Below are 18348 nucleotides of genomic sequence, written 5' to 3'. Positions count from 1 at the left end.
GCAAGTGCATGCATGCAGACAGTGGTGGAACAAGTACTCAAATGTTTGACTTAAGTAAAAGTATAAATACTGCAATGTAGAAGTTCTCTGTTACAAGTAAAAGTGCAGAATTAAAAATTGACTTGAGTACAAGTACAAAAGTATTGGTATCAAAATGTACAAAAAGCACCAAAAGTAAAAGTACTAAAATGTTTGAAAATATCCAGGTATAAAATAGGGCTAAAGTGGTTAATGTATGTTTTATAATGTAATAATTTATAGCAGAGTAAAAATACAATATTTGCCTCTGAGGTGTAGTGGAGTAGAAGTAAAAGTACTGATAATTGGAAATACTCCAGTAAAGTGAAAGTACCTCAAAATTGTTCTTAAGTACAGTACTTGAGTAAATGTACTTAGTTACTTTACACCACTGCATGCAGATCCACATGCATGTACCAATGTCATGGGACTGTGTGTGTGTGTGTGTGTGTGTGTGTGTGTGTGTGTGTGTGTGTGTGTGTGTGTGTGTGTGTGTGTGTGTGTGTGTGTGTGTGTGTGTGTGTGTGTGTGTGTGTGTGTGTGTGTGTGTGTGTGTGTGTGTGTGTGTGTGTGCGCGTGCGCTGCCGTGCTGGCCTAGTTGTTTGAGCAATTGCCTGTACATAGCAATTGCCTGTACATATGGACTCACTCATTTCGCCTAATTCCCACCGCCCACTCCCACCCTATAACCAGGCACTACATGGCCTTGGGGACTAATATCTTCTTGGCAGATCTTGTGACAATGCTCTTCATCACTTCCTACTTTTGGTCCAAATCGCCTCATCTCCCCCAATTCCCGTTTCCTTCTATCTGTTCAATCAGGGGAGAGGAAGAGGTAACTATTTGTCTCTTCTGTGGAATATTACTGTGCCACAACCCATTGATGATTTTTCATAATTTTCAAACGCTGTGTTTCAAAGTTACATTTATATGCTTTGCGATATTTGACCTGCTTCTATTTTGTTAAATAAAGTGTGGTTGAGGTTGAGTAAAAAGCAATGTTTGGTATTTGAAGTGTTATTGCATTTGACTTCCATTTTCACTGGGGTGAGGATGTGCTTGAGAAGTCACATTTGCTGTGGTACTTGTTTTTATTTATGTCATCATTATATTCCTCATACTGTATATTTATAGCCTAGCCTGTGTTTACAACTGCCTCCTGGTTAGAGGAGTGTGGTGTGGGGATGGTCATTATGTTACATTGTATTCTCTTTTTCAATCCCAACTGTGTTTCCAACGCCCCAATTTATTAGAAATATGTCTTCAAAGTATCTGTGGGTGTTATCTCTCGGTCAACTCCTCTGAAAGACAACCTCTTATAACAACAGCTAACTAAAACCTAGCTTTGAATGCAAAACACGTCATGATTATTTAATTAGAGATCCTGCATAATCCTCAGTTGGACATCTGGGGCATTTGATCTTAGGAACCACACAGCAAATATAATATTTAAAGTATTACGTTTCGGTGCTATGCTTGTTAACATAAAACAAACATGATAAATTATGCAATGTGAGACCCTTAAATATGTTATTATTTTCATTTGGATATTTATCAAGCCAATAGATAAGATACCCTATAAAATAATCATATTCTAATATAATCATATAGGGTTTGTTTCTCTAGATTGATGGATCTTCAGTTTCACAGAACGGCATTGTTACATTGGTTATGCTGAGAAACAGGCATAGGCTGGTTGTCCATTGGCAGAATGTACTGTGGTGCAGTCTTTGCAATGCTTTGGATGGAAAAAGGCAAACGCTGTGCATAGTGGAACACCTGAGGGGAATATGTACTATCAGCCAACAGCTCCTGGCTACACAACACAAAATGACATTAATGGCCTTGTGCTGCATCACCATAACATTAGCTGGTGTCCCATGGTGCTTCATGGCTAAATGTAGACCTATGGCAGTTGGATTGATTTATTATTCCATTAAATAATGGCATTATTTTGTATTTTAAACACACTGTGCTCATTCCTCTGTGGTGCTGTTATGGCCCAGCAGGCCTAGTGTAGCTAGTGCGATAGCCACCCCCCCTCTGAGGAGATGGTAGTTGAGGCAACACTTCCAGCAGGGTAACATCATCAGTACACCTCATAACACTTTGCTTTCATGCAAGTCCCAAGGGGCGTTGGTCTGGTATTTAGCTCTGGGGTATGAAGAATGTTGTTGGAAAGATATGTTTCCCATATTTCAAATGAGGAGCCTGTTTTCTTTCTTTCAACCCGGGTTCTATATTTTACAGCAGTCCCAACATGCTGTTTGGTTATGATAAAGAGTATTATCACTTCATGCAGCTGTTAAATGCGATCTGACATGGCTAAATATGACACAACTCAGTATAGAAAGAACTTCCCTTTCAACACAAAAAGCCTCACACAGCATATTCCTTTTGCTGAATGTAAACAATTACCAAAACAAAACTTTAGCACGCACTACTACGATAATGTAATTCTCTGTTTAATATTGTGGCTGCCATGCATGATCCTCCTAAGTGTTAATTTAGAGCTAGAATGTACACATGGACATGTAAGTGTCCAGGAAATTGAAGGATGGAGTTACAACATGCTTTCATTGAATAAACTAGTGCCTGTTAATACAGTATCACCTAATGTCAGGACATGGAAAATCCAACCCAGATAGATCCAACTAAACAAATAACAAATGTCTGCTCATGTGTAGTCTACGTATTTCTAGTACACTATAGCCTACAATTAATTTCCAATTGAATACTGGCAAGTGGTACTGTTATTGTGTTGAAAGGACATGTTTAAACCTCATCAGGGTAATCTAGTTTTCCAATTGTTTTTGACGGCTGCACAGAACATTAACTCTAGTATGTGAAAGGTTAGGTTCAGAACATGTGGTGCTATTCTCAGTTTAATTTATTGTATAGACATTTCTCACATAAAATTAAGGGAAACAAATTCATGAGATCTTAGTCTTATACAATTTTATTTAAGGGTGAACTGTGTGTAGAGCCAGCACTGGAGAATTGCCCCCCAGCCTACGTAAAACTCGTCCTTTAGAAGGCTGGCAATATTCCAGCATAAATTGCACGTGTCCTCTTGACAACAGAACAATATGATTCATGTTAAATGTCTGCAAAGGTCCCCTTGAATGCACACCCACACTGGTTCCACATGATGTATGCTTAGAAATGCAGAGCTCTAGTTCACAGCAAATAACATTGTAGTTATTTTAAGGTACAGTAGCATGATTCACAAAGACAAGGTCCCGTAAAGGTAGCCATTTGATTCAAATTTGCACAGGATGAAATGCTGTAGTTCATGTTGGAGCTGATAGCTAAACTGACCCCTGTTTGACTGAGTTTTCCACATAATTTGCTGTCATCTCTGGTTCGTGCTGAGCACAAAATCAGGACAGCAAAGTCACAGATGGCAACATTACACACAGATAGAAGTTAAATCATATCAAAGTGTGAAGAAATGACACAATATGAGTGGAAAATATAGTGCCATGTTTTTCTATATCCCTTGTTATGCCCCTGGGCACATAATTGGTCAGGCTCAACGTGAGCCCTCCCAGGGTCTGTCTTTATCTCAGTTGGTTCCTAGGTTGGGGGATGAGACTGTTAGGCTTGGCAAAAGTCCCAGGTGATCCATTGTGGCTTTGTCAGCAGCTCCAGTACAGCAATCCAATCACTCAGCCTGAGTCTTAGACCCAGGAGGTGTTCAGCAATGATTGCCTGGTGTCATCCCTAGGGGTTTTCTTTTTCCTGTTATTCCTATTATTATTATTATTATTATTATTATTAGCCTTTGCTATCAAAGTACTATAGCATATATATGTCTGCATGGTTGGGTTTTATGAGGCCCAATGGTTATGTCCTTTGTTCCAATAGTTAGTTCCAGGCTCTCGTAGTGAATGCTTGGAATTTGTGTCAGCAGATGAGTTTCATAATGGTGTGGATGAGATGGGAGGTGGTGGCTGCATGTCACAAAATTTGAAAACTGCTGCAGGCCAAAGGAATGCTGCTGGATGTTGGTTACATTAGCTTAGATAAGCTGAAGTATTATCTGTCCCTATTAATATGCCGTGTAACAATACAATGATCCCAAAAGAACAACGTTATCATAGTACACCAAAGCAGACTGGAGAGCTTCCGGAGGTCAATAATCATTTTGTGGAAATGCCACATTGGGCCCACAGCCCTGCTGCAGCCGCTTTTTCAATATGTGCCCACAGTGAGTGACTATGTGTTCAGGAGCTGCTCATTCATCTTTTGTTTGGACATGTATCAACTTTAGCCAGGCCAGGATCACTTAAAGTATATTGACTTGGCATTACCTCTACTAAAGGGAGGCACAAACCCTACGTCACAGTCAACCCGGGTACTTTTTGTTTTTTTGCCAGGACAGTAGGGTATAGCGAGCAAAAAAAGTGGTCCAATACATTACATACATATGGTATGTTTCCCGTGTGTGCCATGCATACCACCGCAAACACTCAAAATAATGGAGAAGATTTCAATTTGTAATTGACCCAGATCCAGTGTCAGGCCTGCTCACCACAGGCCTACGTCAGCTGCGTGAGCGGGCCTTTTAATCAAGATGAGTGAATGTCCTACGGAGTGTTTCCTCCAGCTCTAAGTAATCCTCCGCTCCCAGGCCCCACGTATCGATTATCCCATTGATTTGATTTAGCGGCCACACGCCTGCCCATGCCTCACTGGCATTTGAGGCATTATGTGGCTCTACCTGATCTGATTATATTGGCCAATTGGGAACTATAACCATGGTACAAAATGGAGTGTGTTTGCAGTCATGAATTAAGGAAATGTAAGATTTGTTCGGTGGCAAACGTGGAAGGGGGTTTAGAGTCATGACAAACTTGCTTTTCGATAGACTTCTGTGTCATTCTGAGCTGAACGTTGTAACAAAGACATACATATACACAGATGTGAATGAGCACTCACACAGTCTCAACGCACATGTGCTGTACCCCGCCAGAGCTGGGCTATGAGAATTTTTAATTTCCCAAAGCCGTGTTGGCCTGAGTCCAATGAAGCCTGCCCCCGTCGCTTTTTACAATTAAGTGGCTGGTCAGAGAGCAGCTCGAAACTGGGCCAAGGGTACTTTGGCCTATTGATGGATCACAGCAAGAACCTCGGCGGGCCCAGACACATTTTGTACAGCAGCACTCTTTATATGTGAAGATTTAAAATCACACACACACACACACCACTAGTTGCACTCGCCCCAAGACTTTGAAGCCAAAATGGTGCCATGATGCTGCTTGGGGAAATTAAATGGCGCTTCAGTCAAAGTGAGTCTTTAGGAAATGAATTCTGAGGGCTCTTTTAATATTTGTTGTTGTCCAACCCAGCGTGGTTGGTCAAAGTTGCGGTTAATCATTGTGATTAATTTCCATAATTTCTGCAAAACAATGTGTAGACTATGTATATACTGTAGGAAACAACACCCCGTCAGGATATGATGTAAAAGCAACAGCTGATGTGGGAATCAATTGCTATAAAATATTACTATAAAAGTGCTGATGAGGTCATGCTTGATTGTAATTTGATGTACTTTGGGGTATGCCAATGTATCAGCTTCACATGTACAATACTGTATATATACAGTAAATGGTAAATGGTGCATTTATATAGCGCTTTTATCCAAAGCGCTTTACATAGATTGTGCATTACATTCACCCATTCACACACACATTCATACACCGATGGCGGAGGAAATCTTGCAAGGCACCAACCTACTCATTGGGAGCAATTAGGGGTTCAGTATCTTGCTGAAGGACAGCGATATATACTGTATATATATATACACAGTGAAGGTCATACTATTTTTAATGATATATTGCTGTGTTCACAGTTAGACTAGACACTGTCAGACCTGGATTGCTTATTATACAATACAGTGTTATAGATTAATGTAATATGCATTACTTGTGGTAGCTGAAAAAAGTAGCAGTGCAAATGCTATTCTATTTTAGTGCAACATATGTTATCCCTTTCAAAAAAATAATATATTGCCAGGTAGACACAGGGCACCTTAAATAAAATATAATATGACCACCCAGATTTTAACCCAGGTCTCCTGCATCAGAAACTGCACGCACTGCACATACAGCATAAACAAACTGACAATGGTGGTCAATTTACCGAAGCACATATTAAGTCAATATGTGCTCAAAACAAAAAATCTGCATACATACATTTTCCCACACTCTATGAGATGGCTGTTGTCAATGTTGCATACTGTTCCTGAACCCAGAGAAGAGGTTTGTTATAACCACCCACAGACACAGGAGGCCACTGGGCATAAATCAAGACATTTTCTTCACACCTGGAAGCTGCTCTCTCCAGCAGGTGGGAGAAGTGTTTATTGAGTCATTGAAAGGCGACAGTTCAACACAAACACACGGCACACTATTCAGCGCTCTAGCAAAATAAGGGAGCATCAAGGATGAAATGTCACTCTTTCATGATTAATGCACTGACAAAGACCAGAGCACAATTACAGCAAGTGGTGCCTTAGCTCTCAACTACCACTCCATTCAACCTGACAGCTTGAGGCTGTCAAAGACATGATGCTATCCACATCAATGGCAACAAGCACAAGACAAACGTTGACATCAATTATGACCACACGCCATCCTCTGTTTGTGTGCATGTCAAAGGAGTTGCCAACATGCTTCTTTGGTGAGAGAGGCATCCCAGAGGTGCATAATCTTTGTTTTCACCGTTTGCAGCATCTGTTTTCCTTGAGGAATGCAAATAAAAACAGCATAGCACTAATTAGACAATAAGCTATCCCAGGGGCAGTGTTAATCTGAAGCCATCGTCAAGAAGGGACAACAACGCATTTTCCTCAAAAAACATGTTTTATACAGTATGATTTTATTTTAAAGGACTTTTGTTGGAGGTATTCTGTGCTACTGGTCTACTAGTTTGGCACAGCAAATGCTGACAAATAAAACTAGTATTGCCATGTAGTAGGTGAGTAACAGTAACAGAGTGACCTACTGGACCTAACCTGTACTTGATTAGACTGCTCAATAAAGACAGCAATGTTGAAAAATTGAAAACTGATTTTACCCACACCTCAAACATATACAGTACGTTTGAGGTTCAACCATCTGGAAGTATAGTTGCAGGTGCCTACACGACAAGAAGAATCATGAAGCCATTGGTGTCGTCAGCCATTCCTCAGATAAACAAACAGGGCCAGTAGCCGTAGTGATCGTGATGTTATGTAATTGTGATTTTAATGTGACAACTAAAAGCCAACAGCCTTGTGTTCTTCTAATCTAATCTCTACCTTTCCCAAGGAGTCAGCTTTGCCTTTGTCTCTCAAAACTGGAAAAAGCTGCAATCTCTCCCTCTTTCTATTCCTTTCCGTTAGCACCTGAATCTAGCACTTATATTACATTCTAGACAGGAGGATGGCTTGCTAAAAAGGTAAGAGATCTGTGCATCCCTCCATCATTAGGAGATAAAGTTCAGAGGGAAGACATACTGTAGATAAACATTTGAATTATGGAGTACACTGTCTTTTGCTCTGCGCATCGCAATGAAACATCAGTTCATCATAGTTCAACCTGCAGATGAGGAATCACGGCTAAATGCTTCAACATTGCCGTCAATTACTCCCTGGTTATGTCTGTCTGCTGTGGGACATATGTTAGGGCACAGTAAACAAATTCTGTAGCAACGTTACCCTTGACCTGATCTCCCAAGCATGTACAGATGCACCAACAATATGTGTGCAAATTATGCACATAATGTACAAACGCATATGTACATATATAGGCTAACTTTCTCCCCTAGTCTCTTTCATCCCCTCCCTGTCTCTCTCTCCATCTCTCTCCCTCTCTCTCTCTCAAACACACACACATTCACAGGTGTACGAATGCACGCATTAACATGCACACGCACGCGCACACACACACACACACACACACACACACACACACACACACACACACACACACACACACACTCACACTCACACTCACACTCACACACACACACACACACACACGCACACGCACACACACATAAATGCTGTCCTTAACCTGGTGTACCACAACCGCTCAGCAAATACCAGCTGGGTCAACAGATGCTCTGGGCGTTCTAACTTCCTCTCATACGAAGAACATTGGAGCCTGTCAGTTCATATGTGAACACACACACACACGCATGCCTGTACAGTATATGTATGCATGCACGCACACACACACGCTTGCCTGTATACGCACACACACACACACATGCCTGTATACGCGCGCGCGCACACACACACACACACACACACACACACACACACACACACACACACACACACACACACACACACACACACACACACACACACACACACACACACACACACACACACACACACACACACACACACACACACACACACACACACACACACAATGCAGGGATGGAACATCAAGCACAGGGTTTTATCTGCCTTTGTTTTTTTACCATTAAGACCATGCAGCAGAAAGGCTTGGCTCGGTGGAGTTCAAATTAATGGAATGAGCCTTGTGACATGGACCTCATTGCAGATAAAATTCAGTTTTTATTTAACTTGATTTCATTCCTTTAGTGTGCAAAATCCATTACATCCGTGCATAGCCTGATTAAAGGCATACGTATAGCATCTTGCCGTCTGAGAAAGGAAATACATTACATTAATCTCTGTTCATTTACGCAGATGCTTGGGCAGTACAGCGCGGCTTGTTTTATGTGCATTGGGGTCAGTTTATCTGTGAAGTTACATCATGTACGTAATTCACAGTTGGGCCAGGGACGTGTTTCTTTTTATTCAAATTAAACTCTATGCTGGGATAACCGCCTTGGACCAAGGAGAGCCCCCCAGAATAAATACACTCCTCTTAGCAAATGTGGTGTAGCCTACCTATGTGTTTATTATGTTACTAAAAGTTACTTTGAGCTCTATTTTAGCTTATTTAAAATTAACACAATAACGTTGACTGGGTATTGTTTTTCAGACACCGAATAATCTGTGTATTTTTGTTTCCCAACAATGTTTTACATGTAAAGAATTTGACTCCAGCAATGACAATTGTATTTTACCCAATCAACAACAATGTTAGAACTTAGCTGTCTGTACTGTTAACGGGTAGTTTACTAACTGTTTGTAATTGTTTTTGACTTAAATAAGTGACTCCTCTCTATACCGATGTGTATAAAGTAATGCCAGCCCTATGGTCTCCAGAGGTGTAAAGTAACTCAGTACTCAAGTACTGTACTTAAGTACAATTTTGAGGTAGTTTTACTTTCTTCAGTATTTACAAATTTCAATACTTTTACTTCTACTTTACTTCTACTCCATACCTAATATACCTCCTCCTCTCAGAGGAGGTATATTGTACTTTTACTCGACTACAATTATACGAAAACTTTAGTAGGCCTAACTAGTTACTAAACTATCTACAAGCTCACAGATCTACAAGCTCACGTCGCATCACGGGCATTGTGAGCTTGTAGATCTGCTATTTTCCAAAGATCTTTTAATACATTTTGAACTTGTGAAATGGGACATTCTGCACAATGAGTACTTTTACTTTTGGTTCTTTAAGTATATGTTGATGCAGATTGCTTTTGTACTTTTACTCAAGTGCATTTTGAATACGGGACTTCTACTTGTAACAGAGTATATCTACATTGCAGTATTGATACGTTTACTTAAGTAAAACATGTGAGTACTTCCATCATCTGCTGGTCACTTCGGTACTTGTACTGTAGGTGCAGCAGCACAGGTGAAAATCATATTGCTGCCCATAGGTGGCAATAGTAAACCATGCCCAGGTAAGATGACAGACAGTTATCCCACCATGGTGATGTAATGTCACATATAATGTTCTATATGCTCATATACTTTGTGCTTCAGCAAACGAGCAGCAAACAGGCTCTGTCCAGAGCTGGTTAGAGCCAACGTGTCTCACTCACCATGAATCACTGGTTTATGTCCAGTGGGACTGAAAAGGAGACAATGTAATAAAAAAATATGCCCAGAAAGTCTGCAAATAAAAGTCACCGGCTAAACAGACAGGGCAAACAGACGGACAGTCAAACGGATGGACAGAAGAAAGAAAGAAAGAAAGAAAAAAATTAAAGAAGAAATGTAAAGGGGAAAATGTACATATCCTCTTAATTCTGGCCTATTTTTATTTAATAATTATTATAATAATATTTAAATACTTGAATATTAGGAGATATTAGGCTACCAGATATAGATAGAACCGTTTGTAGTGAAGTGCCATGTGAACTGAAAAAAGCAAGACAGACAGGACGAACAGACAGACAGGCAGGCAGGCAGGCAGACAGACAGACAGACAGACACGTCGGCAGAGGACGGTATCCGAGCGCTTATCCATTGTGGTGGCAAACACTCTTTTCCCCTGAGTGGGACTGCAGACATGGTAGGAAGTCAGTCCACACTGTCTGGCATTGACGAGCACACCTCCTTTCCTTTGTACCGTATGTGACAGGAGATGAAGAGAGAGAGAGAGAGAGAGAGAGAGAGAGAGAGAGAGAGAGAGAGAGAGAGAGAGAGAGAGAGAGAGAGAGAGAGAGAGAGAGAGAGAGAGAGAGAGAGACACACACACACACACACACACACACACACACACACACACACACACACACACACACACACACACACACACACACACACACACACACACACACACACACACACACACACACACACACACACACACACACACACACACACACACACACACACAGAGAGAGACAGCCAGAGAGAGAGAAAGAGAGAGAGGAGAGAAGAGAGAAGCAGACAATCTATAAACTGCCACTGTCTCTCCCTTGATGGCTGAATGATGGATGACTGCATCTGCCTTAACAATACCCACACACTCCCTATGTGGTAGGCCTCACACATAGGGGCAGTGCAACACTGCGTGCGTGCGTGCGTGCGTGCGTGCGTGCGTGCGTGCGTGCGTGCGTGCGTGCGTGCGTGCGTAGGAGAGAGAGAGGGGGATCAATCTGTCCAATTTAATGTTTTACACTTGAACTGACAGATGGCTTTTGTGCCCTTACATATAAAATAGTCCTATTACAGTATTAGAATTCTCCGCTTCAGGATTGAGGCAAGAATGCATCATGGGTAAGATGTGCAGAAAAAACAAAATCCACGGGTGCACCAGAAATATACTTCTTAAGCTTCCCGTCACACTGGGAATCAGTTTAGACACTATCGGATTACTATTACACTGTAAACTGCTTTAGTGATCAGGGTTAGAGTGATCAGCTGCTTAAATGGATCAAAAGCTTGGGACAGAATGCTATACACAAGCTGTAGTCTACAATCAACACTGTAGCCTCTTTACAGTGTTGATTTTGAGTCTGTCCATACACGCCAATTTGTGTATTTCTGTGTAAGTAAGTACACTTTATTTATAAAGCACCTTTCAAAGCAACATATCACATTATAAAAATAAAGTTACAACAATAAGGATAAAACCGTAAAAACAAGACAACAAAAGCACTAACCAGCACATGAAGTGAAACAAAGTGCTTATGAAACAAATGTGTTTTCAGGAGACTCTTAAATCAACCAACTGACTCAGCGTTTTTTTTTTAATAACCAAGGGTAGAGCGTTCCACCGAGTGGGAGCAACCACTGCAAAGGCACGGTCACCCTTGGTTTTGAGTCTGGACTTGGGTACGACCAGAAGGCCTTTGCCAGAGGACCTGAGAGATCTCACGTTTTGCACTGGTTTCAGTAATTCAGAAATATAGAGTGGAGCCATACCGTGCAGTGCCTTATATCTAATTAAAATACTTTTAAAATTCAATTGCAATGCAATTCTGCATACTTACAGTATATACTGTATACCTGTGTTCATTATTGTCATGATCCCTGCAAATGGTTTATAGTACCTTATGCTAACCCGGTCATCTATCTATCCATGAATGTTACTTTGCCTCGCGGTAATCTGTCTGCTCCTAGCTGGATAACTGAGACTGGAGCTGTGCGCACATTGAAATCAAGGCAGGGGAAGAAAAGAAGAAAAAAGTTGTTTTCACTCAATGGAAAACGTAAACATCTTCCAGCAGCTTATGACAAATCACAGCAGTGAAACTCAGTGTTCCTCAGGCTGTCTGTAGTCTATTCCAACAGAGAGAGAGAGAGAAAGAAACAATCAGGGCTACTGGTGATGGAGACAGAAAAGGAATGCACACACACTGAGTCACCCTAGTCAAGTGGATTGATAATGCCAGGATTGGTAATGTCCCCTTGAGCATTGTTGAGGGAATAGACGGAAGAATTGGCAGTGAGCCTGGGGGAGTACAATTTAAAAAGTTTCCATATAGGTTGGTATGAACAATTTAGAAACAGAGATAACATTGATGTTTTTAAAAATGTACTTATGAAAAGCATCTGCTTGTAGTGATCGATTTGACCCGGACAGATGTGATCATTATAAGAGGTTATTTTTTCTCTTCTAATCTTTCATTTATTCTCGGCTGACCATTCATCATTCATCGGTAGAAACTGTTATACCTCCCCCCACCACCCCAACACCCGCCCCACCGCCACCATGAAGCTGTTGCCCCGCTTCACAAAGTCTTTTACAGATGATGATGCCTGTCTCTGCGATGTGTGATCTCCCCACAACATCATCCACACTCACTCACTGGTTTGATGGCTCTCCAATCTGAACATCACCCCTTGTGAAAGAAATGAAACAACGTATCAGAGATGAAGATGATGAAAGCCTTCAGCGATGCACAGTTGGCAGCAGAGAGGAGGGGGGAGCAGAGGAGTCTGCCTCCCACTCTCTTTCTCTCTCTCTTTCCTCTCATGTTAGGCCTTTGGGGCTTCTGGTGGGTCTCTAGGCTTTGTCTCGTTCTCTGCTCTCCCTTCATCTCTGCCTGCCTATCTCTCTCTCGACTGCTCTCTCTCTCTCTCTCTCGACTGCTCTCTCTCTCTCTCTCTCTCTCTCTCTCTCTCTCTCTCTCTCTCTCTCTCTCTCTCTCTCTCTCTCTCTCTCTCTCTCTCTCTCTCTCTCTCTCTCTCTCTCTCTCTCTCTCTCTCTCTCTCTCTCTCTCTCACTCTCTGTCTCTCTCTCTCTCTCTCTCTCTCTCTGTGTCTCTGCCTACTATCTCTTTCTCTCTATCTCTCTCCGTCCCGTCTTTCCTCTTCTTGTTCTTCTTCCCCTCTCTATTCCCCTCTGCCTCTCAGTCTTTCCCAGGGGTTTAATTTATGATTGTGGAGACACAGAAACATAGGGAAGACAACCCACGCTCTCTAGCTCTCTCTCTCAGCTCGCTCAGTGGCTTTCTGCATGAACTGTGTGTGTGTGTGTGTGTGTGTGTGTGTGTGTGTGTGTGTGTGTGTGTGTGTGTGTGTGTGTGTGTGTGTGTGTGTGTGTGTGTGTGTGTGTGTGTGTGTGTGTGTGTGTGTGTGTGTTCTTTTCATTTGTGAGTGGAAATGTGTGCATGTGTGTGCACGAGTGCAACAGTGCAACCGAAAGGTTTTTCCTTCCCAGACTTTTTTTTCTCCTCTCCTTTCTTTTTTGTTCCTGTACCTCGGCTCAATACAAGGCAGGCTGTATACAGGCAGTACAATGCTACAGTATGTACATATCATATCGTATTATAGTCATAGTGAATGTGGAACCGAATTCATGTTTTCCTTGGCATGGTCAACATAATATCCTCTATGTTTTGGAATGTAGCCTGTACTGAACAACATGATCATGTTCCATTTCATTCCTGTCTGTTGGGACTAGATTATGTGACTATTCATTGCTTCCTTCCTTATCAGTCAATGTTTTTTTATTTCATTTTCATGTACTTAGCACTACCAATCAGCCATTTTGGAGTCCATTTTGTACCATTCCCCTGTTACTATGAAGCATGTTAGGAAAGTTCCTTAAAATAAGAAAACCTAAATCTACTAGTCTTTCTCTAAAAAAATAAATAATTTCAAAGCCTCTGTTCCTCCCCAAAGCCATTTTTGGTAGGTGACCATAGTCCATTGGGACTGACAGATAGAGAGGTGAGGCCCTCCTTTAACTTGTCCCAAAAGCCATTTACTACACATCTATTCATCTTTTTTCTAAAACCATAGACATATCTATTTTGCTGTCTGACAGCAAACATTTGACATAGAAACACTGCTTGTTTCTGTCATAATGATATTTCAACAAGGACTAGCAGAGCTGGATGGTAGGTGTGTCTTTCCAGGGAATGGGATGCAAACAGTAAGTAGCTGATTGGAGGGAACTTCTTCAGTTGTGACATCACAACTGGGAATAACCCATCCAATCCGGGAACGCATCTCGTGTGCGTGTCATTTTATGCAATTTTCTTTTTTAAATCGTGAAAGTGTGTGTAAATATTTGAATATATACATATTTTTTCAAAGCAAACATTTTTAAACTCAAATTGAACCACTGATATAGAAACATAAGTTTAAAAAAAAAACTGTTAGGATTTAGAAGACATTTGTGGAATCCCCAGAAGCAAAGATTTGAGTAAAAATGGTTGCTTTAAGAAATACATATTCAAAGATTTGCAACCCCCTAGCGATTTTTCAAAAATAGCAGATCTACAAGCTCATGCCGCGCTATGAGCTTGTATATCTGCTATTTTTGAATAGCCAAAGTGTAAAATAATGGTTAAAGTGGTTAAAATCTAAAATGACAGATTCCCCGGTCTTAATGGAATAAAATATAAAAGAGCTTATAGAATCACATGATTGTTATGGTGCATGCAGGCAGCCCCCCTGCTGGATCTGTCCATTCCCATTGATGACTCCCTGGTGGTTATGGGAAAAAATGGTAAATGGTGCATTTATATAGCGCCTGTAGCCAAGGCGCTTTACATGGTGCATTACACTCACTCTTTCACACACACACACACACACACACACACACACACACACACACACACACACACACACACACACACACACACACACACACACACACACACACACACACACACACACACACACACACACACACACACACACACACACACACACACATTCACACAACGACCGTGAAGGAAAGCATGAAAGGTGCCAACCTGCTCATCAGGAGCAGTTAGGGGTTAAGTGTCTTGCTCAAGGACACACATCTAAGCCTAAAAACGACAAGATGGGCTGTATTTCCAATGCAGTATTATAATTGAGTACCAATGATGTCATGAGTTGTTGATGGGGAATTCGAAACCTTTAAAACACACAAACAGGATTCAGTGACGGACAGTGGGTGACAGACATTTGGACATGGCAACGCAACCAATTGCTACAGCTGTAGAGTGTGAGCCTGTTGGTTATAGCAAGAGGATCTTCTGGGAATACTCGCTGTAGCACAGGCAAGGTGAAGAACGCTTTAGTTTCCACTAGCTGTTTATTGTTTAGTTTTGTCATGTCTTCGTGAAACCTTTCGTACCCAGAACAAGAGACTGGTAGAGGGAAAGTATGAGTTTGTTGACTAAAATTGTGGCCTTTCAAACAAACAAATAAAGCCAATGTTGGTCGGGGTGGTGTTGCAGTCTATTGTTGAATACTCACATCTCTTCTTGTTTACAAACACTCAAGCACGGAGATCCGAAAGTTGCGTCAATCAAATGATATTTATTTTTGAGCGTTACTCCATCAAATAAACATAAACTTTGAATTTTACAAAACAAAAAAGAGTCTGCGGTCAGCAAACTGTGACGCTTAACCATCTCACATTCTTTCCTTGTCATGGTGTCACCCATTACTTATCACCCCTTCAGGTGCCCTGCACCCAAATCATTCCATTCCCAGGGGGGGGGGGGGGGGGGAGAGCCTCTATTCAAACCATTCAAATCCATAGAATAATCAAATAACCAAGAAAATATAACATTCAAATTCAAAATAGGCAATTAATACCAGAATAAACACAAATCACATAAATAGAAAATGTCTCTAACACTGACAATGGACTGTCGTGGTAACAGAGCAGTCCTGGGGCAAGCAGAGAACCAAGAGGCCATGCCAGTAAAGCCATGGGAACCAGGGAAGGTATTCTCTAATATGTTTTTGTAAATATCAAAGCAACTGGATGAAGGACTTGTGAGGTGGTCATATAAATCAGTTTACATTGTCAATTAATAAAACTGTTTTGTTCATTGGCTTCCGGTCTACCCACACACCCAGTACCAAACACTGGTGCTGGCGTACAACCTCTCTGACCCTGGCTGCAGTGAAGGATTTCCCATTGTCTTTTTTAAATTATTATTATTTTTAGCAGTACGATAATGGCAGCCACCATTCTTTAATGCCAACGGAGGGATATGGAAGTGGAATTGGCAAGAGGAGAGGGGAAATTATTTCCATTAGATGATCATAACCTAACTCAATTCATTCTAGCCTGTGCCCATGTATTGATCGACTTATAAAAAAGAATCGATTGAGTCTCTTCTCTTACCTCCTGGCCTATTTTCATTCTTACACAAAAGTAGTAGGCAGAGAGAGAAAGAGTGAGTAGTAAGTGAGAAAGAGTTGAGGGGTTGGTAGTAGGAATTATGTCATCATATCCATAATTTGCAGTTTCCTTGGCAGACGAAAACAACATACTACTGTAGGGCATGAGGCACGCACGCACGCACGCACGCACGCACGCACGCACACACACACACACACACACACACACACACACACACACACACACACACACACACACACACACACACACACACACACACACACACACACACACACACACACACACACACACACACACACACACACACACACACACACACACACACACACCTCATAATGAACTGAGAGTTCCAAAGCAGCTCTTGGCAGAACATGAAACTCAAGCGATCAAGGGGGACTTAACGAAGTGACTTAACAGAGTCCCTCCCATTCTCGTTTCTGGCATGGCTTTGATAGAGCCAAGTCCATCACGCCATCCTGCCATAGCTTTAGCTGTAGTTGTTACATAAAAAGGGAGGTGTGGGTGTGCGCTGTACCGCCATGTATGAACTGCATTCATGAATGAGCACTCATTATGCATGACTTGAGCGTGAGCATGAGAGAGAGAGTCAGAGAGAGAGAGGGGAATGACAAGCGATGATAAGCTGTCACAATGCGGCCAACGGATGCCAGTGGAAAAATGTGACAGAAAGCTTGTCGTAATTAAACATAGCTGCATGCGGATCTTAGTGCATGCACAAATTTGCCAGTTGTGTGTGACAGCATGCTATTTTTAGCTTGATTTCGCACATGCTGGCTCATTGACGTCGACATTCAAGGATTCATGTGAAACAGTAGTCGCTTGATGTCTAAAAAAAGCTTCAGCCTTTTTGCTTTTTTTTTGCTTTTTTGTAAAAGGTCTATTTTTTCAATCTACATATGTTAACCCATTAAGACCTGAGGCCGATTCTACAAAAGTCTTCTAAAACCTAACAGTTTTCCGAAACACTTTTGATGCTATAATATGAGTGGTTCTCAAACCTTTTCATGTCAAGGACCCCCAAAAATGTATTTGGCTGCGGACCCCCATCTCAAAATATTTAGTTCCAGGGACCCCCAGAAGCAAAGATAGAAAAGAAAAATATATATTCAAATATTTGCTTTTTTGTGAAGGGTCTACTTTTTCAATCTACAGTACGCCTACTCTGTGATGTAATCATCCAGCAGGCAATGCAAAATGGCATGGATCAACAGGCCAAACTTGTCATATCTGCTTTAATTTGACACTTTGATTGATTGTTAGTCGACAGACCATTGAGAATAAAACAGATGGGTGTTATTAGCATTTAATAACACACCTTGTTCCAGGCTTGTTTGCAGTATCAAAATCACCACGTAAAACAACAAGGTTCACTTCAAAATGGGCAGTCATTCCACAAAAATTAGACATGAAAGAAAAGTCCCCCCCCCTTCGTGACCCCTGCACTTCCTCTATTCTACTTGGTGAAAGGCTCTTGGTGCGCACGCAGGACCTCAATGATTTCCATCGCTCATCTTCTCTCTTTTGTCCCCCGCCTTCACAAACCCCTGCCAGCCCGCTCCCCACCCCCACCGCGTCCCCATTCAATCCCTTTTCATTTCCCCCTCAGTTCACTTTACAGACGCTTTCATTTCAGCCCAATCTCTCAATCTCTCCTCACCACCCCCCCTCCCTCCCTCCACAGCCATTCACCTCTATCCTGCTTCACCATTTCTCTGTCACAGCTGCCTCACCCCCTAGCCGTTCCATGTCTCGTCCTTCCTGCCTTCCTTGCTCCCTCGTTTGTTCTTTCGCTCGTTCTCTTCCTTCCTTTATTTCTTTCTTTCTCTAC

The sequence above is a fragment of the Gymnoscopelus microlampas genome (assembly GCF_963454915.1).
Source record: "Gymnoscopelus microlampas genome assembly, chromosome: 24".
NCBI lineage: Eukaryota > Metazoa > Chordata > Actinopteri > Myctophiformes > Myctophidae > Gymnoscopelus > Gymnoscopelus microlampas.
This window is presented reverse-complemented; position numbering follows the sequence as displayed.